Consider the following 26,095-nt stretch of genomic DNA (forward strand, 5'->3'; position numbering starts at 1 on the left):
TCCAGGCCAGAACACTGCAGTGGGTAGCCTTTCCCTCATCCAGGGGATCTTCCCAACCCAGGGATCAAACCCAGGTCTCCCACATTGCAGGCGGATTCTTTAGCAGCTGAGCCCACTGAACTTAGCAGCAGCACTTTTTTAGAATTTTGTCTTGTTTATGGGTCAAAAACTCAGTCTACATAACAAAAGGAAGTATATCAGAGAAGGAATAAATAAATAAAGATGTATTAAAGTAAAAAAAAAAAACTTTGTCTTGTATCCAAGAAATCAATAACAACTCCTTTCAATCATACCTGTGTTGTATATGTTAATAAGGTGACTCTTGGTAGGCATGATTTAATCAATCATAACCATGTATGGAGCCACCATTAAATTCCCTAAATGATAAAGTTCAGAGAGCTTCCTAATGAGTGAACACATGGAGGTGTTGGGGGGTGGTGTTCCTAGAGAGCTCTGTGACATCATTCCCCTACCACAATCCTACACCTTGTCTAGTGCATTTCTTCCAGTTGGTTGTTCCTGAGTTGTATCCTTTGTCATAAACTGGTAATAGCAAGTAAACTATTTGTGATTTCTGTGAGCTGTTCAAACAAATTATGAAACCTGAAGGGGGAGCTAATGGGAACGCTCAATTTACAGCCTGTCAGTCAGAAGTACAGGTGCCCTGGGACGTGAGACAGCTGTCTAAAGTGGGGGTAGTCTTGTGGGAATGAGTCCTTAACCTGTTGGGTCTGCATTGACTGGTAGCTACTGTCAGAACTAAATTGTCGGGCACCTCGCTGATATCTGGAGAGTTGGCAAGTTGGTTAGTGTGAGGAAAACACCCACAGATTTGGTGTCACAAGTATTGTTAGCAAAAAAACAGTTCACTGTGCTTTTATGATTTCAGTAAGCTAGATTATGTATCAGGTTTGCCAAATCCATATGAAAAAACATACATGTAGGTTCTAGTCTACTGGTAGATCAGACAAGACTCAGCTGACTCACAGATACATGGAAATAGATCAAACAAGTAGCATGTGTTTGAAAGGAACACTTTAGTTAGACAAGGAGTGGGGATTTTTTGACAATCGTTTTGAATGTGAGTCAGAGTGTAGGTTTAAGTGGGTGAGCATGTGGGTGGATACATCTGTGGGTGTCAGAAAGAGACAGCCAGGGATAGATGGCTGCAGTTCCCTAGCTAGTAAAATGACTATAATAGTAAGATAAATTTAAAAGCATAGAGCTCCACAGAGTCCTTTAAAATAGTTTTAGACGCATGATGTCTACAGACAGGCTTATTTAAAATACCAATTGCATCCCACAAAGACTTTAAATTACTCCCTCCCTACACAATACCAGACGATTTTCATTTACCACTTACTTGAAATATGGTAATTATCACAAATGAACCCTAACTTACATTGCTAGTAGTCAAAATCATTTAAAAATAGGAAAATTGAGATAATTGGGCTGCATTTCTTATCTAGAAAATGACCTTCAGCTGTTCACAGACCAAGAAATGATAGCAAATAACTTGCCACAGAAATAGGAGCTAAAGAAGAATTTTATTTATTTACTGCTGTGACAGGATGGTTTCTGATATACTTATCTGCATTAAGTAAATAGGAGATACAAAGATATAAAAAGACAGGGAAGAGGCAATGTAATTTCTTGCCTGGTTTTACTGGAGAATAATGATAATGGTGAAGTGAAGGCTATGCACAGAGACTTTATTTAATGAAAAATTCACAGATGTTCACTGTTTTGGGCAGTTCCATGATGACATTTCTAGACCTTGGCAAGTGTGAATCTATGGGCAAGTCCAGAACTCACAAAAGCTACAAAGAATATCACTGGAGACTAAAGGGAATAATCCTGGAATGACAGAGATGATGGATGAACAGGCACAGGCTAGGCGGTCACTCAGTACACAGCTCCCGCATCAGAGCCTCTGTGACGTGCCTCCCTGCTGCGCTTGCTTGTAGAACGACAACCTGCATCTGCCTTCCAGGCACTAGCTCATAGGCACTGCTTGTGCCAGGTCAATGGAGGAAACAATGACTAATTCTTCATTCATCAACAGTGACTTTTTTTCAAAACAAAAAGCTTTTCCTAATTATAAAAATAATGCATGATCATTATTAAAAAATTCAGATAGAAGAGAAAAGCAGCATTCAATGAGTTTCGGAGAATTCACTGAAAGCCGTTAGATACCAAAGGAATATAAAGGGTCTGTGCTTCATCTCCTACTCCTTTGTTGACTCACTTCTCTACTCCTTGCCATACATCACTTTTCATGATTAATTGATGGAGAACAAGTGATACAATGTACTTGCCCAGCAGGGCAATCTGTCTATATACCATTATTGTTTCTCACATATTGGAAGCATAATATACATTTATTTCATAAGTTACTTCAGGCCTGGAAGCATCCAAAACTATATCCGCCTCCTATTCGCATTAATATCACTCCTGCACTCACAAGAAGGGAGCCCTCACCTGTCTCTGCTATAACGTTCTAATTCTTTACCCTTAGAGCTGAGCTAGGAAGTCAAATTCCATGTAAGCAGTCTGAGAATGATGAGTGGTGGTTTTGAGTCTCCGTGAGGTTTGGAACCTTTAATGCAGAGGGTGAACAGATACGCAGAATGTGTGAGCCCCCTGTAAGTCAGGACAGGATAGGCTAACGTTGCAGTTACCCAATTAATCTGAAATCCCAGTGGCTTAACCCAAGAAAGATTTAATTCTTGCTCTTGTTACATACCCGTTGCAGATGGGAAGGCCATCTTATTCGAAGACCAGGATGATGGAATTTCTGCCATCTTGTGGCTGCAACAGCTCCTTGGGCCCTGTAGCAGGGAGAGAGAAGAGATTCTCAGTGGGCTTTCCACTGCCTCTGCCCAGGACTGCATGTGGCTTCTGCTCACATTTCATTGGCCATAGCTAATCATATGGTCTTCCAAACTTCAAAGGAGCTGAGGAATTTGGGGAACGGATGAAATGATTAGCTAAAACTGTCTCTCACCTGAACTGTCTCACACTTAAACCTAAGTGTGCATTTTTGACACAGGCTGACATTTCCAAAATTAAGTAAGTGATATCTACTTGTCTATGTCAATTTTCTGCTTTGTTTGACATGAATATTTGAGAGTGACAAGAAGGTAAAGAAGAATATATTGTACACATAAACAGTTTTGTATATATATAATTACTGTATACATAATAGCATTTTATTTTCTATAACAGGTATTCAAGAAGGAAGAAGATGATTGTGAAAGAGAAAACCATTACCAAACCCTCATTTTTAGCCACTAATTCCAATTTGGGTTGACTGAAAGCTTGGATTTGTAATGGTGAACTAATTTCTGTAACAATTAGTTATCTCTGATCTTTGGAATTCCAGAAAATTTTTTTCTTTTGTGTATCTGAATTTTATACTTTTCCTATGATTTCCCTGATTAAGACAACAGAATTTATTATTGCATATGTGACAGTTCTGTGTAGGTGTTTGATGAGTGGCCTTCCAGTGATTCTATTTCTAGAATTTTATCCTGGGAAAATAAACAGCTAATATAAATAAATGCATGTACAAGTATACTTATGGGGCTTTCTGGGTAGCTCAGACAGTAAAGAATCCGCCTGCAATGCAGGAGACCCGGGTTCGATCCCTGGGTCAGGAAAATTCTCTGGAGAAGGGATTGACAACCCACTCCAGTATTCTTGCCTGGAGAAATCCATGGACAGAGGAGCCTGGTGGGCTATATAGTTCGTGGGATCACAATGAGTGATCGAGTCGGACACAACTCGACTAACACACACATTGCTAACAAGGGGGAACACTTTCATGGCACTTCGTACCTCCAGCAACTGAAGGTAAATTAATAATGGTAATTCTAATAAAATATCATGAATGATGCCATAGATGTCTTCAGTAGTGATGAACAATGTTCCTTATACATTAAGATAAAATGAAAAGTGAAAGTAAAATCAATCTGTCGCGTCCAACTCTTTGTGACCCCTGCAGTGTAGCCCATCAGGTTCCTCTGTCCATGGAATTCTCCAAGGCAAGAATGCTGGAGTGGATTGCCAACTCCCCCTCCAAGGGATCTTCCCAACCCAGGGACTGAACCCAGATCTCCTGCAGATTCTTTACCATCTGAGGCACCAGCAAAGCCCTTAAGTTTAAAACACCTGTTTATAAATCTCTATGTTTAGAATATTCTCACTTTCATTTTTGGCTTCCCTGGTGGCTCAGTGATAAAGAACCCGCCTGCCAATGCAGAAGATGCAGGATTCAATCCCTGGGTCAGGAAGATACCCGGAGAAGGAAATGGCAGCCCACTACAGTATTCTTACCTGGGAAATCCCATGGACAGAGGAGTCTGATGGGCTAGAGTTCACGGGGTTGAAAAGAGTTGGACACAACTTAGAGACTTAAAACAACAGCAACAACAAATAAATAAATGATATATATATATATATATATATGTATGTATATATGTATATATATACACACACACACAATATATATATCAAATAAAATGGGAATATTCTAGACATAGAAGGTTTTATATATATAATTTTTCCTCAGATAAAGTGATATTTTTATCAAAAAAAGAAAAAATTTTTTTTTATTTTAAAGCAAAAAAAAGAAAACCCCTGATGTTTAAAACAAAAGCTCAAGAGTTTTAATCCATAGATATCACAAAGAAAAAACAAAACGCCACCTGGTTATCCACACTGGCTCTGTCTTCCTGACAGCCCCCCTGCCTGCGCACCTTGATGAAGTCCCAGCCATCGTGGTGGGGATGGGTGGGCGGGTGGGAGGGGGAGCCAAGTTCTTGGTAGGCCCTCGTCTCAGTGCCTGGCTTGAGCTAACTGTGGAGTCCATGCATAGCTGCTGCTCTTCATTCCTTACCTCCCTCACTCTGACAATGGTCTGCTTTCTTTCCTCTGAGTAGGAAACCTGCAGAGGCAGCTGGCTTGGGATATTTTGTGTAGGCATGTGAGTTATATGTAAATCACATGCACAGATACTAAGAATCATTTCTCAGATGGCACAAGTCAAGAATATTTGCCTCGAGTTTGTGTTACACCTAAAAGAGAGCACATACTTCTGATATTTCTCTTAATTTCTTCCAGAATAAATCAATCCACTGTCAGGAGAGGTTTGGCTTTTCAAGTTCACTATTCATTTTAAAGTTATCCATGCATGCATGCTTATAAACATTAAATCATTTTCAAAGAAATTCTACCACAGTTGAATTCAAAGTGAAGAGCCAGAATGTAATAGTTTTATCCAAGAATCAACATCCTTTACAGTTCAAATAATGCAATATGAATTTATAACAGCCCAAAGAGGAAAACATTTTTAACTACTTTCAGTATTGAGAATAGTGATTTTATGAACTTCACTCAGCAAAATCATACATCTCTACCACTGATTTGTACATATAAACACACAATTCAAATTTTATTACTATCTGTTAAAATTATAGCAGCTATATTCATTTCAAAATTCAAAGAGGTGTGCTTTTTAAAAAGATAACATCTACACTTAAAAGTCAAAGGAATCTTGCTTTTCTATTAAAGACTAACTTTTATTCAATCAGTATACTCTCTTCTGAAAATTATGAAACTGCGGAAAGGAAAAAGAAAACACCAAACACTTTGTTTGTTGATTTATAATTAGCTTATATTAGCCTAGGCCATTATTTTGGTATTTGGAAGCAGGTTGAAAAAGAAGAACTACTGATAATCATATGTAATTCATTCTGATTTTATTGATTCAGTCCAGTTCAGTTGCTCAGTTGTGTCCAAATCTTTTTGACCCCATGGACTGCAGCACGCCAGGCTTTCCTGTCCATCATCAATTCCTGGAGCTTGCTCAAACTCATGTCCATCGAGTCAGTGATGCCATCCAACCATCTCATCCTCTGTCATCCCCTTCTCCTCGTTCCTTCAATCTTTCCCAGCACCAGGGTCTTTTCCATTGAATCAACTCTTCGCATCAGGTGGCCAAAATGTTGGGAGTTTCAGCTTCAGCATCAGTCCTTCCAATGAATATTCAGGGCTAATTTCCTTTAGGATTGACTGGTTAAATCTCCTTGCAGTCCAAGGGACTCTCAAGAGTCTTCTCCAACACTACAGTTCAAAAGAATCAATTCTTCGGCACTCAGCTTTCTTTATAGTCCGACTCTCACATTCATACATGTCTACCGGAAAAACCATAGCCTTGACTAGACGGACCTTTGTTGGCAAAGTAATGTCTTTGCTTTTCAGCATGCTGTCTAGGTTGGTCATAGTGTTTCTTCCAAGAAGCAAGCATCTTTTAATTTCATGGCTGTAGTCACCATCTGCAGTGAGTTTGGAGCCCCCCAAAATAAAGTCTCTCACTGTTTACATTGTTTCCCCACTTATTTGCCATGAAGTGATGGGCCTGCATGCCATGATCTTAGTTTTCTGAATGTTGAGTTTTAAATCAGCTTTTTCACTCTCCTCTTTCACTTTCATCAAGAGGTTCTTAAGTTCTTCACTTTCTGCCATAAGGGTGGTGTTATCTGCATATCTGAGGTTATTGATATTTCTCCCGGCAATCTTGATTCTGGCGTGTGCTTCATCCAGCCTGGCATTTTGCATGATGTACTCTGCATATAAGTTAAATAAGCAGGGTGACAATATACAGACTTGACATACTCTTTTCCTGACTTGGAACCAGTCTGTTGTTCCATGTCCAGTTCTGTTGCTTTTTGACCTGTATACAGATTTCTCAGGAGGCAGGTAAGGTGGTCTGGTATTTCCATCTCTTGAAGAATTTTCCACAGTTTGTTGTGATTCACATAGTCAATGACTTTGGTGTAATCAATAAAGCAGAAATAGATGTTTTACTGGAACTCTCTTGCTTTCTCAATGATCCAACAGATGTTGGCAATTTGTCTCCTGGTTCCTCTGCCTTTTCTAAATCCAGCTTGAACATCTGGAAGTTCTCGGTTTACATACTACTGAAGCCTGGCTTGGAGAATTTTGAGCATTACTTTACTAGCATGTGAGATGAGAGGAGTTGTGCAGTAGTTTGAGCATTCTTTGGCATTGCCTTTCTTTGGGATTAGAGTGAAAACTGACCTTTTCCAGTCCTGTGGCCATTGCTGAGCTTCCAAATTTGCTGGCATATTGAATGTAACACTTTTACAGCATCATCTTTTAGGATTTGAAACAGCTCAACTGGAATTCCATCACCCCCACTAGCTTTGTTGGTAGTGATGCTTCCTAAGGGCCACTTGACTTTGTATTCTAGGATGTCTGGCTCTAGGTGAGTGATCACACCATCATGGTTATCTGGGTCATGAAGACCTTTTTTGTATAGTTCTTCTGCATATTCTTGCCACCTCTTCTTAATATCTTCTGCTTCAGTTAAGTCCATACCATTTCTGTCCTTTATTGATTAGCAGTAAATTAAGAATTCTCTTTCCTAACAGAGAAGGATAAGATGCTAATTTTCATAATCATTCAGGATTTTAAGAGGCTGGAGAAGACTTTTGAGAGTCCCTTGAACAGCAGAGAGATCAAACCAGTCAATCCTAAAAAAAAAAAATCAACTGTGAATATTCGTTGGAAAGACTGATCCTGAAGCTGAAATTCCAATACTTTGGCCACCTGATGCGAAGAGGGGCTCATTAGAAAAGACCTTGATGCTGGGAAAGATTGAGAGCAGCAGAAGGGGATGACAGAGGATGAGAAGGTTGGATGGCATCATTGACTCAATGGACATGAGTTTGAGCAAATTCCAGGAGATAATGGAGGACAGGGGAAACTGGCTTGCTACAGTCTCTGAGGTCACAAAAGTTGAACACGCCTTAGCAACTGAACAATAGTAAGAAGGGAATTAGCCCTTGAGGGGTAAGGAAATAAAGTGCCAGTGCTGAGGTGTGAAGGCAAGGGAAACAGACTTTGGCAGAACCCTTTGCCTCTTTCATGATTTCCTGAAAGGATCCAGCTAAGAATTGCCGTGAATAACTCTCTTGCTAAGGTACAGCTTTTGCTACCACAAAGGACATGAACCAGCATAAAAGGTGTGTTCTGGAAGGAGGACTTACCCTCATACCTCAATGATGCTCTGGAGGCCTTGTCCGTCTTGCCTCATCGGCTGCTCCCATTGAGCACCAGCTATAAATGCCGACCATTTGCTCCTGACTCACCGTTCCCTCCTGGAGGAGGAGATGGCAACCCACTGCAGTATCCTTGCTGGAGAAATCCCATGTACAGAGGAGCCTGGCGGGCCACAGTCCGTGGGGTCGCAAAGAGTCAGTCACAACTGAGAGACTGGGAACACTGTTCCCAGCCTCTGGCCTCCTCAACCGGAGCCTCGTTCAAAAGACCTCGGTCAGGCCAGGTCATCCCTCCTGTCTCCAAGCGGTCAGGCCAGGTCATCCCTCCTGTCTCCAAGCGGTCATGGCGCTTTTCCACTGCTGAACTCAGACAATGAATGGGGAGGGTTCACTGTACTGGGCGGGAAGAATATAAAGCAGCTCTTTTACTTCACCTGAGAACTATCCTGAAATACTGTTGGGACCCGTGGAAGTGACTCATGCAATTATAAAGGTAACTAAGTGTATGGCTTGTTCTCTGCTATCCAGGCATCAGATAGTAAGAAATAAAAAGTAAAATTGGGCTGCTCAAGCATAATATGTTAAATCTCTTTAACAAAGAAGCTGTGGGATGTTTTCCTAATTCCCACTCACACGTACCAGCCATCCTGCCTTCTGTGTAACACTTAGCCTCTGACACTTGACTACCCTGCTTCTCCCCCCTACCAAGCAGTGAACCCATTTACATGCCCTTGAACGCTTTCACTGTCACACATGCACCAGGGAACTCTGGAACGTCTTTCTGTGTGTGTCGGCTTTTGCTCCCTTTCACCTCTAGAACGTGACTTTCTTTGGTTGAACAGGTTCTCTGTTCACCTGTGTGACTGTACTGTCAATAACATAATGCACAGGTGTGCATCTCAGCCGTCAGCAGATGCTTAAATCCTGATGGTGGTTTCAATCAACCGTCAGTGTATACAGAGTGCAAGTTGTGTGTCTGTAGATTCGTACTTGCCAAGAGGTACAAACTCCTGTGCTTCTCTGGGTATTTGTGCTTAGGTGCCTGTGTTGCGTTTATGTGTGTGTAAGTCCACATCTGTATACAGCTGTATGTGTGTCTTTAAGGCCCAGTCAGCAGCTTCCTGTAAAGTATGATCATTTGCTTCCGCATTTCTGTATCTAGCAGTGCTATCCTCTTGGATTTTTTTAACTTTATTTTTACTGTGGTAAAATATATGTAACAAAAAATTCACCATTTTAACCAACTTTAAGTATATGATTCGGTGGCATTAACTACATTCACAGTGTTGGGCACAGAGTCACCACGGTCTAGTCCCCAGATTTTTCATCACTCAAAAGCGAAATGTAACCAGTCACTCCCGGTTCCCCTTCTCTCAACCCCTGGGACCTTCTAATCTACTTTCTATCTCTATGATTTTGCCTAATGTTTTCAAGGCTCATTCTTGTTGGAGCATGTATCAGAACATCTGTTACATGGATATACTACATTTTATTTCTGTTTATTCATTGTGGACACTTGGATTGTTTCTACCTTCTAATTATTGTGAATAATGCTGAAATTAGCATATGTATACGAGGACCTGTTCAAGTTCATGTTTTTACTCCTTTTGGGTATATACCTACAAGATGAATTGCTGAGGCATACGGTGATGTTTTGTCTAACTTTTTGAGGAACCTCCAGATTGTTTCCACAGTGGCTTCACAGTACCATCAGCAGTGGATGAGGGTTCCAATTTCTCTACATCCTTGCCAACGTTTGTTGTTTCCTTCTTTTTTAAAATGTAATAACCATGCTAATAGGTTTGAAGTGGTAACTAACTGCAATTTTGACTTGCATTTCTCTAATGATTAGTGATGCTAAGCATCTTTTAATGTGCCTGTTGCTTCTACTGCTAAGTCGCTTCAGTCATGTCCAACTCTTTGGGACCTTATGGACCATAGTCTACCAGGTTCCTCTGTCCATGGGATTCTCCAGGCAAGAATACTGGAGTGGGTCCCCATGCCCTCCTCCAGGGGATCTTCCCGACCCCAGGGATCGAACCCGCGTCTCATGTCTTCTGCATTGGCAGGCGGGTTCTTTACCACTAGCACCACCTATCTTTAGAGAAATGTCTGTTCAAGTCCTTGCCCTGTTTTTAAGTGGGTTGTTTGTTCGTTGTTGTTGTGTTGGAGGAATTCTTTACATACTCTGGACATCAATTCTTTATCAGATCTATGATTTGCAAATACATTCTCCCAGTCTGTAATTTGACTTCTCACTTTCCTGATGATATCCTTTGAGGCACAAAAGTTTCTCAAAAGTTTTGATGAAATCCAATTTATCTATTTTTTCTTTTGTTGTTCATGCTTTTGGTGTTATATCTAAAAATTTATTGCCAAATCCAAGGCCATGAAGATTTTTACTATGTTTTCTCCCAAGATATTTATCATTTCAGCTCTTATATTTAGGTCAGTGACTCATTTTGAGTTAATTGTTGTATATTGTGTGAGGTAGTGGCCCACCTCTACCAGAACGATTTGTAGAAGAGACTGCTCTTTTCCCGTTAAATGGACTTGGTACTCTTGTCAAATGCTTTCCAGGTGGTGTTAGTGGTAAAGAACCCACCTGCCAATGCTGGAGACAAAAGAGACGCAGGTTCAATTCCTAGATTGGGAAGATCCCCTGGAGGAGGCAAACCACTCCAGTATTCTTGCCTGGAGAATCCCATGGACAGAGAAGCCTGATGAGCTACAGTCCACAGGGTCTCAAAGAGTCAGACATGACTGAGCGACAAAGCATAGCATAACACCCTTGCCAAATACTGATCATAGTGTTTATGTTTATTTGTGAACTATCAGTCTTGTTTTGTTGATTTGCATGAACCACACTGTTTTGATTAGTATGGGCTTGTAGTAATTTGAAATCAGGAAATGTGGGCTCTCTGTTTTTCTTTTTAAGATTACTTTGACTATTCACGGTCTCTTGCAATTCTACATGAAATTTAAGATTGGCTTTTCCAGTTCTGCAAAAAGGGATATTAGAGTTTTGCTAGAGATTGTGTTGAATCTGTAGATAGCTTTGGGTATGATTACCATCCTCACAATGGTAAGTTTTACTCCCCACGAACATGGGATGCCTTTTCACTTATTTAGGTCTTTAAGTTCTTTCAACAATGTTTTGTAGGTTTCAACGTACAAGTCTTTCATCTTTTTGGTTAAATTTATTCCTAGGTAATTTTTTACCCTCTCCTTTTAATTGACTTGAAATCCTCCATTGTAATTACTAGACTGTAATGTGTCCATAATGCATAGAATAGGGCTTAGCACATAGCAGACACTGAACAAATGCTAATTTAATAAAAGAATCTCCAAAATCTTAGGATCTTAGAACTTTGAGGAAACACTCCTACCAATTCTTTTCTTCTAAGGATGAAGTAAGGATGCTCAGGGGCTTCCCTAGTGGTTCAGCAGTAAGTAATCCACTTGCCAATACAGGAGATGCGGGTTTGATCTCTGGGTCAGGAAGATCCCCTGGAGAAGGAAATGGCAGCCAGTATTTCTGCCTGGGAAATTTCATGGACGGATAGGTGTAGCAAGCTATGGGCCATGGTGCTGCAAGAGAGTCAACTTAGTGATCAAACAACAACAAAAACGATGCTCAGACTGGGTAAGTGAATCGTTCCCAACAGCACTTAGCCAGTAGTAAAACCAGCAGTTCACATCACCTAAGAGTTTTCTGTGGATCAAAATGTAATCATTATATGCCAAGATTCTGTCTGCTGGAATAAGTGAATGTGTCTATAAACTTGGGTGCTTTTTATGTGGGTATGGGAATTTTTTCAGAATCTGATTTCTTATACTTTTAAATGAATCTTAGGGTTCATTTAGGATTCAAATGAATCATAGGATTATACAAAGGTTTAGTATACTTACAAAAGTATTCAATATGAACACAAAAGTGTATATACTTCAGCAAATAAGGTTATTAAAATGGATTATCTGGAGATACGTATCTATGAGGGCATCATAAATGGAAGTTTCTAGGAGTGTGTGTGTGTGTCTGTGTTAGATGAGATGGCTGAGTGTCATTTTGGAAATAAAGTTAGCCCATCAGATCTTTCCTCACTCACAGCAGAGGACCCTTCATTAGACTTTACCGCCTAAAGAACTTGTTTCATTATAGAATTACTTCCATTAAGAGAATGAGTGGAGAAAAACAGAATTGTATCCTTGCTTACAAACTGAGACATTCCTTAACGTGTTTAAAAAAAAATCACTCACGTTTTTTTTTTTTTTTCTCTCTCTCCTGAAGTAGGGGTCAGTCAGCCCGGGACAGAGGTTCAGTGCTGCCTTATTCGGGCTCTGTTCCACAGCTGGTCAGTCCCTGGATCATTCTCTCCTTTCTCCTGATCTAGGCTTCTCCCAGGGCCTCCCAAAGATGGTTAGTAATCATCAGCCTAGGAATCATCTCTGAGTCAATGGTGAGAGATCCGCAACTCTCTGACTCTGGAATTTGGCGGGCTGGATAAGAGGATTGCTACCTGCCTACTCAGTATCCCCTCACTCTCCTAACTCTTCCAGTTTTGTTGTGGGCACGAATGTACTTAGGAAAAACAAAACAAAAAAATAGGAAAACAAACAAACAAACAAACCAAAACCCACCACCCTGCATTTCTCACTCTCCTTTGCAGCTAGAGGTTGTCATTAGCCCAGCTCTGGACAATGAGGCATAAGCAAATGCTTTTGCATGGGGCTTTCAGGAAAGATCTTTAAAATGGAATTGATAGCCGACAAATGCCTTTTGCCCTTCTCATTCTGCCTTTTCCCAACTGGATTTTAGATGTAATGATGAAGGTTAGCAGCCCTCATAACTATGGCAACCATGAGGGAAAGGTTAAGATGTCACAGAGATATCAACACTGACATCGCCGTGCTGCCCAGCCACAGCCCACTACCACCTACCTCTTGTTTCACAAGAAAAACCCCTGATCAGACTAAACCACTGTTTTCTCGGTCTCTTCACTAGCAGCCCAATTCAATTCTTAACTCATATAGGAGCTTAAAAAGCTGAATGAGATAATTTGAGTCAGTGGACTTCTATGTATCTCGTTGCCAAATTAGACAGACTTACAGTAAACATTACGGAGGAATTCTAGGTAGTCAAGATAATGGTGGTGGCATAAATCTAAATCTCCCAACATACTGCCCTCCCCTGTAAAACACACACACAGAGCAAGAAATCAAGTAAAACTACATAAAACCCATGTCTTCACCAGAACTAGAAAACAGAATTCCAAATTTCAAATTAACTGTAAATAGAAGAATAAATATTAAATCCAAGAAAGCTGCCTCCCACATTGTTCATGAAGCTCTTCAGGTAAACAACGTTTGGGAAAAACCATGATGGTGAACTTAGGGTTGATTTAAAACTACCAGAAAGAGAAAGTCTGCATCTAAGTGGAGCACTTACTACATGGAAGGCATTTAACTGTGTGTGCAGGGTGAGAGGAAGCAGTCTTGGAAAGATAAAGCTTCTGAGCGAAAAATGTCCAAAGGAAAGAGGTTTAGAGGGTTCTTCTGAAAATCAGGTGGGGGATGGGGGACTCGGGTTGGGGGGGACTTTGAAATCCGCCAGACCTTCTCTTCCTCCAAAGCCATACTTGGCTACACTGACAGAAGGGGGCGCTCTTGATCTAGGAATCCTGCAACCCCTACCTCTCCAGCCCTGTCTCCATCTAAGCAAAATTACTAAAACAGGAAAAGAATCCAGAACCATTCAACTGATAAAATTTCTCCCCCCAGTAATGGCAAAATAGAAGAAAATTCTCTAACACTACTAAGTAACACTACTGTCTAAACTGAGTTATATATCGTCAACACTTTGAATAGCAAATTTAAAAGCTAAGTAGAGAAATGGACCAGGAAAAAAAGAAAAACAACCTAGGAAGAAATAAAATGAGAGTTGATTGAATCCCGAAAAAAAATAGAAAAAACAATAGAATAAACATTGTACTGCATTGCCTGTAACACTTTAGGTGATATATACTACCATATTTTAAATACATGTATACATATGCATGTCATCCTCCAAGTTACAAATGATTTCTTCACCACGTAGTTGTTCAGAATTTATCTTAGTTGGGTCTGATCTTTGAGGCATGCAATAAATAGTGTCTGGCTGTGATTGCTGTCATCACTGTTATTGGCAGTTGACTGGTTGAGGGCAGTGAGGAAGGGAAGAGAATCTCAAATAAAGCATCTGGAGCAAAAAATGAAGGTATTTGTCATACTGTGTGTCCACATAGGCCAAAGACTTGGCTTTACAGATGAGGAGACTGAGATTCAGGGAGCTAACACAGGGGGCAATAGAGAAAGCCTTCTTTCCCTCTCTCAGCTCTTTTCTTGCTGCTTCAAAAGACAATGAATGCCTCCTCTCTGAATCAGCCTGCACCACCCTCCAGATGCTATGACTCCCCTCTTAGCAGGACCTCTTTATATTCACCCTCCCCTTTCCTTCTGACAAATTCCCCCAGACAGAAGCTCTGTCTAAATCACTCTCATTCTAAAATGCTAAAATGCAAATAAACCAAACCACCTTTCCTTGACTCGTACAGTCAGATGATTTCCTTGCCATGTAGCTTTTCAGAATTTATCCTAGCTGGCATGCAATAAATAGTGTTTAAATCTCTGATTTTCCTCTTATCAAGCTTAAAAGTGTGTTATATGAGCTGTCCTCTTTTCCTTCCTACTCATTCATAAAGCTCTTGCTGTTTCTCCCTTCATCCTCTCTGAAAACGTCTTTTTCAGAAACCGTTGGCTCCCATCTTTAAACACCCTTATCCTTCGTCTTCTTGGAGCCACAGTCTTTTTCTTCCGGTCAGTCCCACGGTTATTCATTCTCTTGTTCTGGCTTGTTTTCTCCCCTCTTCAATGGAGGCATTCCACCAAAGGCCTCCACCACCTTCTGCACACAGAACTGCAAACTACAAATACACACATCCAGACACATCTGCTTCTTGGGTGCCTCCCTAGACGTCATCCCTGGGTTTCAGAAGGTACCTGGAGCTCAACATGTCTAAAACTCAATTCCACAACCTCTTTTCAAGTCTGCATCTCCTCCCAATCTCCAAACCAAGGTCAAATGATCCTGGATACCATCCTTTCCTTTATCTTCTCTCCCAAATCATTCATAAATTCAACTGGAAGCACTGAGTGCCTAGTATGTGTGGGCGCCGGGCATTGACAAGACCCACTTTCTGCACTGAACTCACAGACTCAGTGAGAAGTGCTGCCTAATCACTGTACGCAAGTTTCCTTCCATCCCGCTTTTCATTCACATTATCACCCTCCAGGTCCAAGCCAGCATTATGTCTTTCCTAGACTAATAAGTCAGCCCCTATGAGATCTCTCTGAAGCCAGCCTGTTCAAACGGAGTTGAAATCTTTTCTCCTTGCACATTTTATAACTGTTGTTGTTGTTTAGTTGCTCAGTCACATCTGACTCTTTTGTGACCCCATGGACTGTATCCCACCAGGTTCCTCTGGCCATGGGATTTCCCAGGCAAGGATACTGGAGTGGGTTGCCATTTCCTTTTCCAGGGGATGTTCTTGACCCAGGGATCAAACTCCTATCTCCTGCGTTGCATGTGGATTCTCTACCACTGAGCCCCCAGGGAAGCTCTCCTTGCACATTTTGTAGCTTAACACACTTGTTGCTGTCTCTGTGCTTCCCTCCTCCTGGAATTCCCTCCTCTGATCTCCTCACACTATACTGTATCTGTCCTTTAAGGCCCACCTCAAATGCCAGTCCTCTTTGATGTTTTCCCGGACTTCCCGGGCCAAGAGTGTGGCTTCTTTCTCTGAATTTATCAGATTTGCCCCCTTCACCCCTGCTTTATCAGCCATTCCTCCTGCCCAAGCTAGTTGCTCCACAAATCATGATTAGAATGATGGTGGAAAACCAGTTTTATGTGATAGGAATGTGGCTCCGTGATCAACTTCAAGAGAGATTACTCTATCATCAGCTAATTTGTGTACCTTTTCCCCCTGGAGATTTGATAAACTAAATTCCTGAAGAAGCTGAATATGCTAGGGTTACTAAATTCTATTTGTGGCTTCAAAGGAAATAATGCATAACTTTAAGAAAGTCATATGAGTCCTGGGGACCTCAGCTTCCCTATCTAGAAAACAGAAAGTTGTACTGAATGATCTTAAGCTTCTGAAGATTCCAGTTCTCTAGATTTAACAGTCTATAACTAAGTTTTCTAGGGGATTTGACGGGGTGGTTTCATCTACTGATAGACTGATTCTACCCATTCCCAGGCTTTTTCCTTCCCTGCCTTCTCTATAGAAGTTGGAAGAGCTAGACATCCTCTTGGCAGCTTTTCTTACAGCTAGAAGTGGCCGTGTGATGTAGTTCTAACCAACGAGATGGAAGCAGAACTCTATTGAAGGGAATTCCGGGAAGCCGTTGCTTTCCAGATGGAAGAGAAAGGCACAGCTGGCGTGACTCCTGGGGCAGGTAGACTTCTCAGATGGCCCCCTGATACATGATATATGGCCCTGTATAATTTCCTGCACTGGGGTATGGGCAGAATCATGAGCTATCACCTCCATGATTAGGTTACTAATCAGTTGACTTGGAGTCAATCAAAGGGATTATTCTGTGTGGGCCTGACATAATCAGATGAGCCTTTCAAAAGAGACACAACTTCCTGTCAGCCTCCTAGAGGAAAACAAACAGTTGCAAACTGCCTTGGGGCGGCCTCCAGAAGTGGCTAAGAGCTCAGCCCTAACAACTGCGTCCTACCAACTGGCGAGCTTGGAAGGGACGATGCGCAGTCCCAGCTGACACCTTGACAGCAGGCTGACTTCTCAAGCAGAGAATTCAATGAACCGTGACCAGACTCCTGACACGCAGGAGCTGCAGGATCAATTTGTGTTAACTTGCAATGTTTGCAGCTAGTTGTTATGAAGCAATAGAAAACTAATACAACCCCTTTCCACTTAATCTCAAAAGCCAGGCACTTATGAAAACCATCTTGTGATCGTAAAGGAAAAACCGAGTGAATCACAGAGACCTGACCTCTTGCATCTCTAAGCCACAATCAGCAGCTGCTTTTCTCCAAGATAATTTCTATACCAGAAAAAGAAATGTCTATTCATATGAGCCAATACGAGTTACTTGTAGTTGAAATCATTTCAACTGATAAAGCAGACTTTCTTTTACTTGTATTTGAAATCATTTCCAACTGATAAAGCAGACTTCCAAAACCAGCGTGAGTATATTATTTATTCACTGGCAAACTTTTATAAGGAATCTATAATGTTACAGATAGAAAAAAAAAAAAGAAGCACCAAAAATTTTAAAAATCTTTGCCTTCTATAGGCTTGTAGCCTAGTATAGCGGGAGAGGTGGTGGGGAACAAGGTGGGGGAAAGGTAGTCAGGATACAATTAAAATACAGAATGATTAGGCTATGATAAGTATAAGCAAAAGGTCTTGCATGCTAAGACCTTCACTTAAGTGAAGTTAAGTCACTTCAGTCATAGCCAACTCTTAGTGGACACTATGGACTGTAGCCCACCAGGCTCCTCTCTCCATGGGATTCTCCAGGCAAGAATACTGGAGTGGGTTGTCATACTCTCTTCCAGGGGATTTTCCCGACCCAGGAATCAAACCTGCATCTCCTGCTGCTCCTGCATTGCAGGCGGATTCTTTACCGCTGAGCCTTGGGCTAAGCCCAAACAAAAGATCTTAGGGAAGCTCAAAGAGATACCTAGTGTAGTCTTCAGGGTTGATCAGGAGGGAGGAGCTGGATCCAAGGCTTTAGGATGAGGAACAGAATTATGAAGGATGAGCACGTCATTCAGGAACAGCAGAGGAGGGGGGAGTCCTGGCACAGAGAGTGGAGGTCAGTCAGTCAAATAATTGACAACCGCCAAAATAGCTAACATGAGGCTGAGGAATGTGCGAGCCACCTAGAGCACCTGGTACCCGCCCCAGGCTCTGACGGCCGTCTTGCCTCACCCCACTCCCTTCCACAGAGGGACGAGTGCTGTCCCTCGCCGCTGAGGGAGATGCAAGCAGCTCTGGCCGCTGCTCCAGGTGTAAACACATCCAGAGAGTGGCTTTCCCAAGGAAGACTCTAGGTCAAAGTCCTTCTGGAATGTGCTGCGCATAGGGAATCCAAGAAGAGAGAAATGGATTTGACAGAGGAGACAACCCCTTCCGTTTTTTGAAGGAGACTCTTGGGGTCTTCAGGCTAACTCTCCTCGTGACTTAGGGTTCTCACAGCCTAGGATTTCACTTGGAAATTAGAAAGCTTCTGTAAATCTCCTTTAAATAAGTCAAGGAACAAATACATCACAATGATAAAATGGGAAATACTGAATTAGGGCCTAGAGAAAAACCCTGGAAATGAAAAAGCCTAAAATCACTTCATCGGAAATAGATGGGGAAACAGTGGAAACAGTGGCTGACTTTATTTTGGGGGCTCCAAAACCACTGCAGATGGTGACTGCAGCCATGAAATTAAAAGACACTTACTCCTTGGAAGGAAAGTTATAACCAACCTAGATAGCATATTAAAAAGCAGAGACATTACTTTGCCGACAAAAGTCCGTCTAGTCAAGGCTATGGTTTTTCCAGTGGTCATGTATGGATGTGAGAGTTGGACTGTGAAGAAAGCTGAGCACCAAAAAATTGATGCTTTTGAACTGTGGTGTTGGAGAAGACTCTTGAGAGTCCCTTGGACAGCAAGGAGATCCAACCAGTCCATCCTAAAGGAGATCAGTCCTGGTGTTCATTGGAAGGACTGATGATGAAGCTGAAACTCCAATACTTTGGTCACCTCATGCGAAGAGTTGACTCATTGGAAAAGACCCTGATGCTGGGAGGGATTGGGGGCAGGAGGAGAAGGGGACGACAGAGGATGGGATGCCTGGATGGCATCACCGACTTGATGGACAGGAGTTTGAGGAAACTCAGGGAGTTGGTGATGGACAGGGAGGCCTGGCGTGCTGTGATTCATGGGGTCGCAAAGAGTCGGACACGACTGAGCGACTGAACTGAACTGAACTGAAGGCAGAGATAGTCACAGGAAGTTGAAGGCAACAATGAAACCAATCTCGTTTTATCCACTGACCTGTTTTTTCCTATTTGAGGAGCAAAGGGGTTTCAAATGCTAGAGAAGAGATTACATGTCTTTCTTACTTCAGAGGACATCCTACCCAGCCTCCCCTGGTCTCCCCAGGAAGCTGGGGAAGCTTCCCTTGTAGCATCAGGTAGGGAGCTTGCCTGAGGCCTAGGAGGTTTTTTCCCAATCTTTTCAAATGTGGGATACAGTAAAATTCACCCTTTTTTGGTGTACAACTTGATGATGAGATTTGTGTATAGTGTATACACAAATGTGTATAGTGTGGTGACTCAAGGACGAAAGAGTAGATAAAACCCAGGAGGGTCTTGGAATGCAGGAATGGAAGAACCAGACCCTTATCGTCCTTCCCTCCCCCATGTTGTAAATACTAATGGATTTCAGGTCCTCCTGAGCAGTGTAACCTGTCTCCCCTCCTACCCCATAGCAGATATTTGCCTTGTTCTCCCCAGCTACCCACCTAGTATATATGCCTCATCCAATCAGCAAATGACCCGCAAGACCCCATCCCACTCCTTCTACCCTGGGTATAAAAGTGGACTAAGGACCCCTGTTCAGCATCGGATCTCCCTTGAGCTGGCCTGCTCTTCTAACAGCGTCTCCCACTCTAATAAACTTTATTTCCCTCTCATTCTGTCTCATGTCTGGAAATTCTTTTCCAACCCGCGCCCAGATCATGATATATAGTGAGTGAAGTCACTCAGTCCTGTCCGACTCTGTAACACCATGGACTGTAGCCAACTAGGGTCCTGCATCCATGGAGTTTTCTAGGCAAGAGTACTGGAGTGGGTTGCCATTTCCTTCTCCAGGGCATCTTACCAACCGGGGATCGAACCCGGGTCTCCCACATTGCGGGCAGATGCTTTACCGTCTGAACCACCAGGGAACCCATGACATACAGTAGTACTAACTAAACCATGAGAAAGACAAAGGACCCTTCCGTCACCCCCACAAAGGAGCTCCTGCCCCTTTGCTGTCAACACCCCCACCCCTGGGACGCTACTGACCATTTCTATCCCTATAATTTTGCCTTTTCCAGAATGCATGTAAATGGACTCATGCAGTATATATAGTCTTGTGTGTCAGGCTTCTTGCGCTTAACATAACACAAGGCCAATTTTTAAAAACTGTTGTCTGCCAAGGTCATCTTTCCCAAGGCTCAGTGGGTGAGGATCAGTGTTCATGCCTGTCTTAACAAATTCACCGGCGTATAACTGTAGGCCCTAAATCAAACCTGCTGAGTCAAAAGCAGCTTCTCTTTGTAATCTATTATGATGTGATGGCTCAAGTTACATTTCTATTGTGCAAACACTAATAGTGGTATAGTGAATTTATACATGAATATCTCTGTTTATTAGCATTTAGAAATGCATAATTGCATTTTAATCATCAAGAGCATTTATAGGCCTATGCTACTGCCCTTGAGGACCTTGCAAAATAATTTAAAAGATAGCATATACTTAAATCGGGCTTCCCAGGTGGTGCTAGTGGTAAAGAACCTGCCCATCAATGCAGGAGACATAAGAGACACAAGTTCGTTCCCTGGGTTGGGAAGATCCGATGGAGGAGGACCTAGAAACCCACCCTAGTGTTCTTGCCTGGAGAATCCCATGGACAGAGGAGCCCGGCAGGCTACAGTCCACAGGGCTGCAAAGAGTGTGACACGACGGAAGTGACTTAACACGTACCCATATACGTTCATTGCTGAAAAAGCTTTTAGGGCATCCTAGATTTTCACATTTGGCAATGACTTTCAGGATTATCCACACCTGCCTTTCATTTTAGATTTGAATTTCCTCCAGGGGTGGCAAACTCCAAGAGCTGATGAAGGATGTAAACGTGTGAAACTAGCCACGGGACACTGCCAACTTGCCTGAGGCAAGTCGGAGAGAGTTCGGTAGTGCCCATGGTCGCTCACAGTCAATTTGAAAAACCAACACTGAAATAACTTTAAGTGTATATATTTTGGCTTGCTTTAGTCCTTGGGTGGTCCCATTGCGATCTCTTCTATAATAGCCTTCCCAAGTTTTTGCCTAGTATGCTAGGTACTCCTGAGTCCCTGATCTACACCCTTTCACTCTTATCAGCTCCGTAGGTGCCAGTCTGGCTTTCAATTGCCAGCGTGGCATTTAATTGCTATAGGATTCCTTGAAGCCCGAGCACTGGCTTTGCCCTTCTCCCACCAGGCAGGCAGGAAGTAGCAAGAGACTGATGCCCTTTCAACAACCACTGATTGGAATTTGTGTGTAAGTATTCCAGCTACCGCAGCTTGCTGGGGGATTAACTAAACTTAGTACTTTACATGGGCCACCGGCATTTCCAAGTGAGATTAGAGCTCCCTTTACGACAGTGGACTCGTGTGACAGTCTATCTTCTATTTCCAACATCCTTTCCTGTTCTACTTCCCCATCTCCTACGGTCTTTCCTGACATCACCTGCCAGATAAGCTACTTTATTTGGATCTTCATCTCAGGATTTGCTTCTGAGAGTTGACCTCAAGTTGATGTAGCTAGTGAAAACTTGAATAACTCCAGAGATGCAAGGCTTACTGCATTCCTAATCCCTAGAGAATAGCTTGAACCATCTTTGTCCCACAGATATATCTTCCCCTTACAGAGATGAAAGCATCTTCCTGTGACTGGCATCTAAACGTTCACTCTATGGGACCATCTACTGTTGTGTGAACCCGTCTAGAATTCTCCCTCTTTAGAGAGAAATCGTTCAACCCAATTCCTAAATTGTCCTTGAATACATCCTACATTTCACTCACTTTATCTATGAAAGTTGTCAATTGGTACACAAAGCCAGTAATGATAATCTGAAATGAAAAATGCCCAAGAGGAGAATCCCCAGAAATCTGGGGGGCTTAGGATAGTGGACTTTCCCTTTGATGGGATATGGAAACAAGAGCCATTTTTAGTTAAATGTTAAAAGAAGGATCAGCCCAAAGGACATGGGATCATTTTGTTTACATATATAGGTATTATGTGTAACATTTGCAGTCCTAGTTTTTCACTTGGGAAAGGATCATGAAAAATGTGCTATGTCTTCATTTTCAGCCAGACAAGCTTCTGCATTTCCCAGTCAAGGGTTTAATGTTTGCTGTTGTATGTACTACTTAACAGGTTGTCACACAGTTTGTATTAAATTCACAGCTTCCTTCCAAGAGGCAAATTCTGGACATTTTCAAAAGGCAAAGAGGTTCTAAAATGTCTGAGCAGGGTCCTCAGAGTGTCTCATATCCATCCCTTCCCATTTTAAGAGAAAAGGGAGTTTCAGGAGAGCTGAGAGCTGGGCAAAATGGAGCACAAAACAGGGTGACAAGTAGATTCCAGAGCCCTTATGAATGTCCCTTCTGACATTATATTTGAAATAGAGTACTTGTTGGGGAGTTAAATGTACTAGTTTCTAAATTTTGAGAGTGCTTTGAGGATATCCGTGGCCATGTTTTTGCAGCCTATTTCTGGGACGCACTGAAAGGACTGATTACTTGCTAATGTGTCTTTTCTTTTACAAAACGATTTGTGAGTATGCATTCTGAGTACTTATGAACAGTTCTTCTTTTAAATGTTTTTTTTTTTTTTGAAAGAGAGATAAACAAGTGATGATTGAATTCAAGGCTATACCTATTCCTCCCACTTCTTCTCCATCTGATATAATTACAGTAAGTCTGGGTTGTGCATATCTGAACATCTTCTGGTTTTGATTGTCAAGCAATCAAATAGCATCTCTCACCCCCACTCAGACCCATAATTTAGACGTTTCTCTGAAGTGACACTTGTTGCAGTTTAATTATAATGCTCTTCAATCCAGAAAGCTATTTAAAGAACAATGGAAGCTGTGCCTTTGCAGTCCTTTCTTTTGAAAAAGATGCAGAAATTCATATGTGTATCTGATCCCTAACTGAAACTTGATAACTTGTGTGATGAATGGCTTGTTTCCTTTGAAAAAATGACTGATATTTTAACATACATGTTTATTTCCGAGAATGTCCAGCACAGTTATGCCATTTTAAAACTTAGGAGCAAGCATGCATAATTTCACATTCTGCATTCTGTTTACAGGAAATATTTTTTTTTTTCATTTCAAAATGAAATTCTCAAGGCTCAAACGGGTAGGTGTTTTAATTCAGCAAAGAATTAAAGAGCTGCTTTTTCCAGACATATTCTCTTTCCTTCCCTGGCAGTTACTGGTACCAACTTGCTCTTAATTATCTTCCATTCAATGCTAGTCATAGCCGCCTGCCTACATCACACCTCGGCAGGCCAGCCCACAGTACTCACCCAGCCCCCTCTGGCTGAATCATCTTCCGCCCCCATCCTTTCCCACTGCTGTTTCCTTTTCACTTCAGTGCTCTTTTTAGAGGGGCATTCTTGGTTTCCAAAGCTTTTTTTCTTCATTCTATATTATGTTCCCTTTATATGCTAGAAATCAACAATTCTTAAGGAATTGTTCCTGTCACTGAAGACAACTTGTGCTTAACATATGGAATTAGCTATCCATTAATTCTTGCCTAATTTAGGTGAAAGTAGGATTTGAGAAACTGGACATTTATCACCCTCACTCCAACATATGAAAGAGAAAATGAGTCATTTTTTTGTGAGTTTCTGCCTCGGCAGAGACACAGGAAATCCTAGGCTTGGGCAATTTAAACCGTCGCCTACAGCTTTGACATCCCTGCTTTCAACATTCTGCTTTCATTCATTTTTTTTTTTAATGTTGTAGTTAAGTCCTTTCAAATTGACTCTCAAATCTCCAGTTTTATTAGGCATAAATGCTGACCCAAAGGCTCCAACAAAGTGTCAGAAGTTGGAGGTTTTAGGATTGGATACTTGAAGGCACCTGAGCTCTGATCAACTAACAGAAATGTGCTCATACCAGTTGTGTGAAGAAACAAAGAAACCTTTCATCTTTATGTGTTATTGACTTAAAACAAGCTCAATATTTTATGGAGGTATCCACGCAAGTATATAAATTTCTCCGTATCTACAGACAAGTCACTTGTTGTCAGCTGACAATGATTCCTAATGCAGATCTTACAGCGACTCCAATAAGCAACGGGAGAAAAGAGAAAGCCCAGTTCAGATAATCAACCAATGACCCCACTGAGGGGGTCTCCTTTTGGTAAGAAGTTCAGGGCTTCCCAGGCGGCACTAGTGGTAAAGAACCCGCCTGCCAATGCTAGGCGACACTAGAGATGCAATCCCTGGGTCAGGAAGATGCCCTAGGGGAGGGCATGGCCACCCACTCCAGTATTCTTGCCTAGAGAATCCAATGAATGGAGGAGCCTGGCAGGCTACATTCCATTAGGGCACAGTTTTGGACATGACTGATGCAACTTAGCACGCATGTTTCAGTTAAAATATTTGGTTCAACTCTCCATTTTAAGTTAAAAAAATGAGCTCCAAAGGACTGATATGTCTTGTTCAAAGTCATTAGGGGATTAATTTTTTAAAAAGTTAAGAGAGGAACTCAAGTTTATCCACTAGACAAAAGGAAATCTACCTTTGTGAAGTGCCTGGCACTGTGCCCTTTTCATCATTTCACCAAATCTTCACAACCACCCCACAAAAAGGCATCATCTTCCCCAGTTAACAGAGAAGAAAACTGAGGGTCATAAAGCTAAGTATTGTCTCAAGTCCACACACCTGGGGAGTGATGCTGACATGTGGAACTTTTGCCAGTGTTTTCAGAGAACATTTTACAGTTTTGTGAGCACTCAGGGAGTACCAGGAATTGAACTAAGCTTGTTAATGTATCATCCGACTGAACTCTCACGACAGCCCCTTGTGATGTTTATGTATTAAAAATATCATTTTCTCCATAGTGAAAACATGGAATTTTATACTTTTGTGTCTTTTCTTTGTTTTGTTTATCTCTTTAGAAACAAAGACCATTCAAAAAACAGAGGGCAAATGCATTTTTTTCACATATTATTTTTGTGTGTCTAAATTGTCGATGTGTTTTAGGAGACAAATGCGTAATCACATTCTCATAATTGTTAGCATTTTCCCTCTATGGATTTCTGAGAGAGGATGAATGAGGGACCAAAGACCCATCACTTATCATTGGAATTTTGTCAGAAAAAATCAACTGTAAGGTGATGCTTAATATCTTTGCTCTAACTCTAGGTTTGATTGGGGGGACTACTGAGATAAGAAAGGAATGTGCTGTTATTATTTTAACTTATCTGAATTTACCAGGATATACATGCAGCACAATTTCTTAATGCTTAACTCAGAATCAAAGGAATCTATGTTTAAATAAATGTATAGCTTGGGTCTCTAGAAATCTATTCTTCAAAAACTAGGCAGGAAAAATTTGGAGATAAAAATAAGAAGAATAATAAAATTTAATGTATAGACTTGTTTTGAAGATTGGTGAACAGAGCTTTCAAGTCAAAGTAACGTATTTTTAATATGCATGCATTGGCTCGGGCATCCACCTGTCTCCAAACCTTCCTGGATGCCCCCACCTGATGTCTGGAACACACTCCCATTCTCAGCTCTATGAGCTCATGCCTTTTCATTGTTCAGTCATCCCCTCAAATTATTACCTTTCAGGGTTCCTTTTTTGTATTAACTTGAAGCGTGATGGTAATTTCCTTTAGAATATCTGTCTGAAACAACCTTTTCAGACTGCATTTTCTTCACTTGTAAAATGTGAATCTGATTAGATCAACAGTAAGGTGTCATCCTGGTCTAAATTTTATGGGTTTCTAGTTGTTCAGTTGCCCAGTCATGTCCGAGACTCTTTTGCGACCCCATGGACTGCAGCACGCCAGGCCTCCCTGTCCCTCACCATCTCCCAAAGTTTGCCCCAAGTTCATGTCCATTGCATTGATGAATGCCATCCAGCCATGTCATCTTCTGACA

General features: G+C 41.6%; 1 long non-coding RNA gene across 2 annotated transcripts in view; it reads left to right on the plus strand.

The window, feature by feature from the left end:
• The window catches only part of LOC136163520 (uncharacterized), a 68,193-nt gene extending 42,439 nt beyond the window's left edge, over positions 1–25,754 (plus strand). The window contains exons 2-3 of one of the 2 annotated variants that reach the window (XR_010662250.1): positions 2,756–3,072; positions 23,989–25,754. This is a non-coding gene — a long non-coding RNA (uncharacterized lncRNA). Of the gene's footprint in view, positions 1–2,755; positions 3,073–3,228; positions 3,496–23,988 lie in introns of those variants that run through there. The other variant, XR_010662251.1, reaches the window with a different exon arrangement.
• Positions 25,755–26,095: the final 341 nt, after the last annotated feature.

Source organism: Muntiacus reevesi, chromosome 3 (assembly GCF_963930625.1).
Source record: "Muntiacus reevesi chromosome 3, mMunRee1.1, whole genome shotgun sequence".
NCBI lineage: Eukaryota > Metazoa > Chordata > Mammalia > Artiodactyla > Cervidae > Muntiacus > Muntiacus reevesi.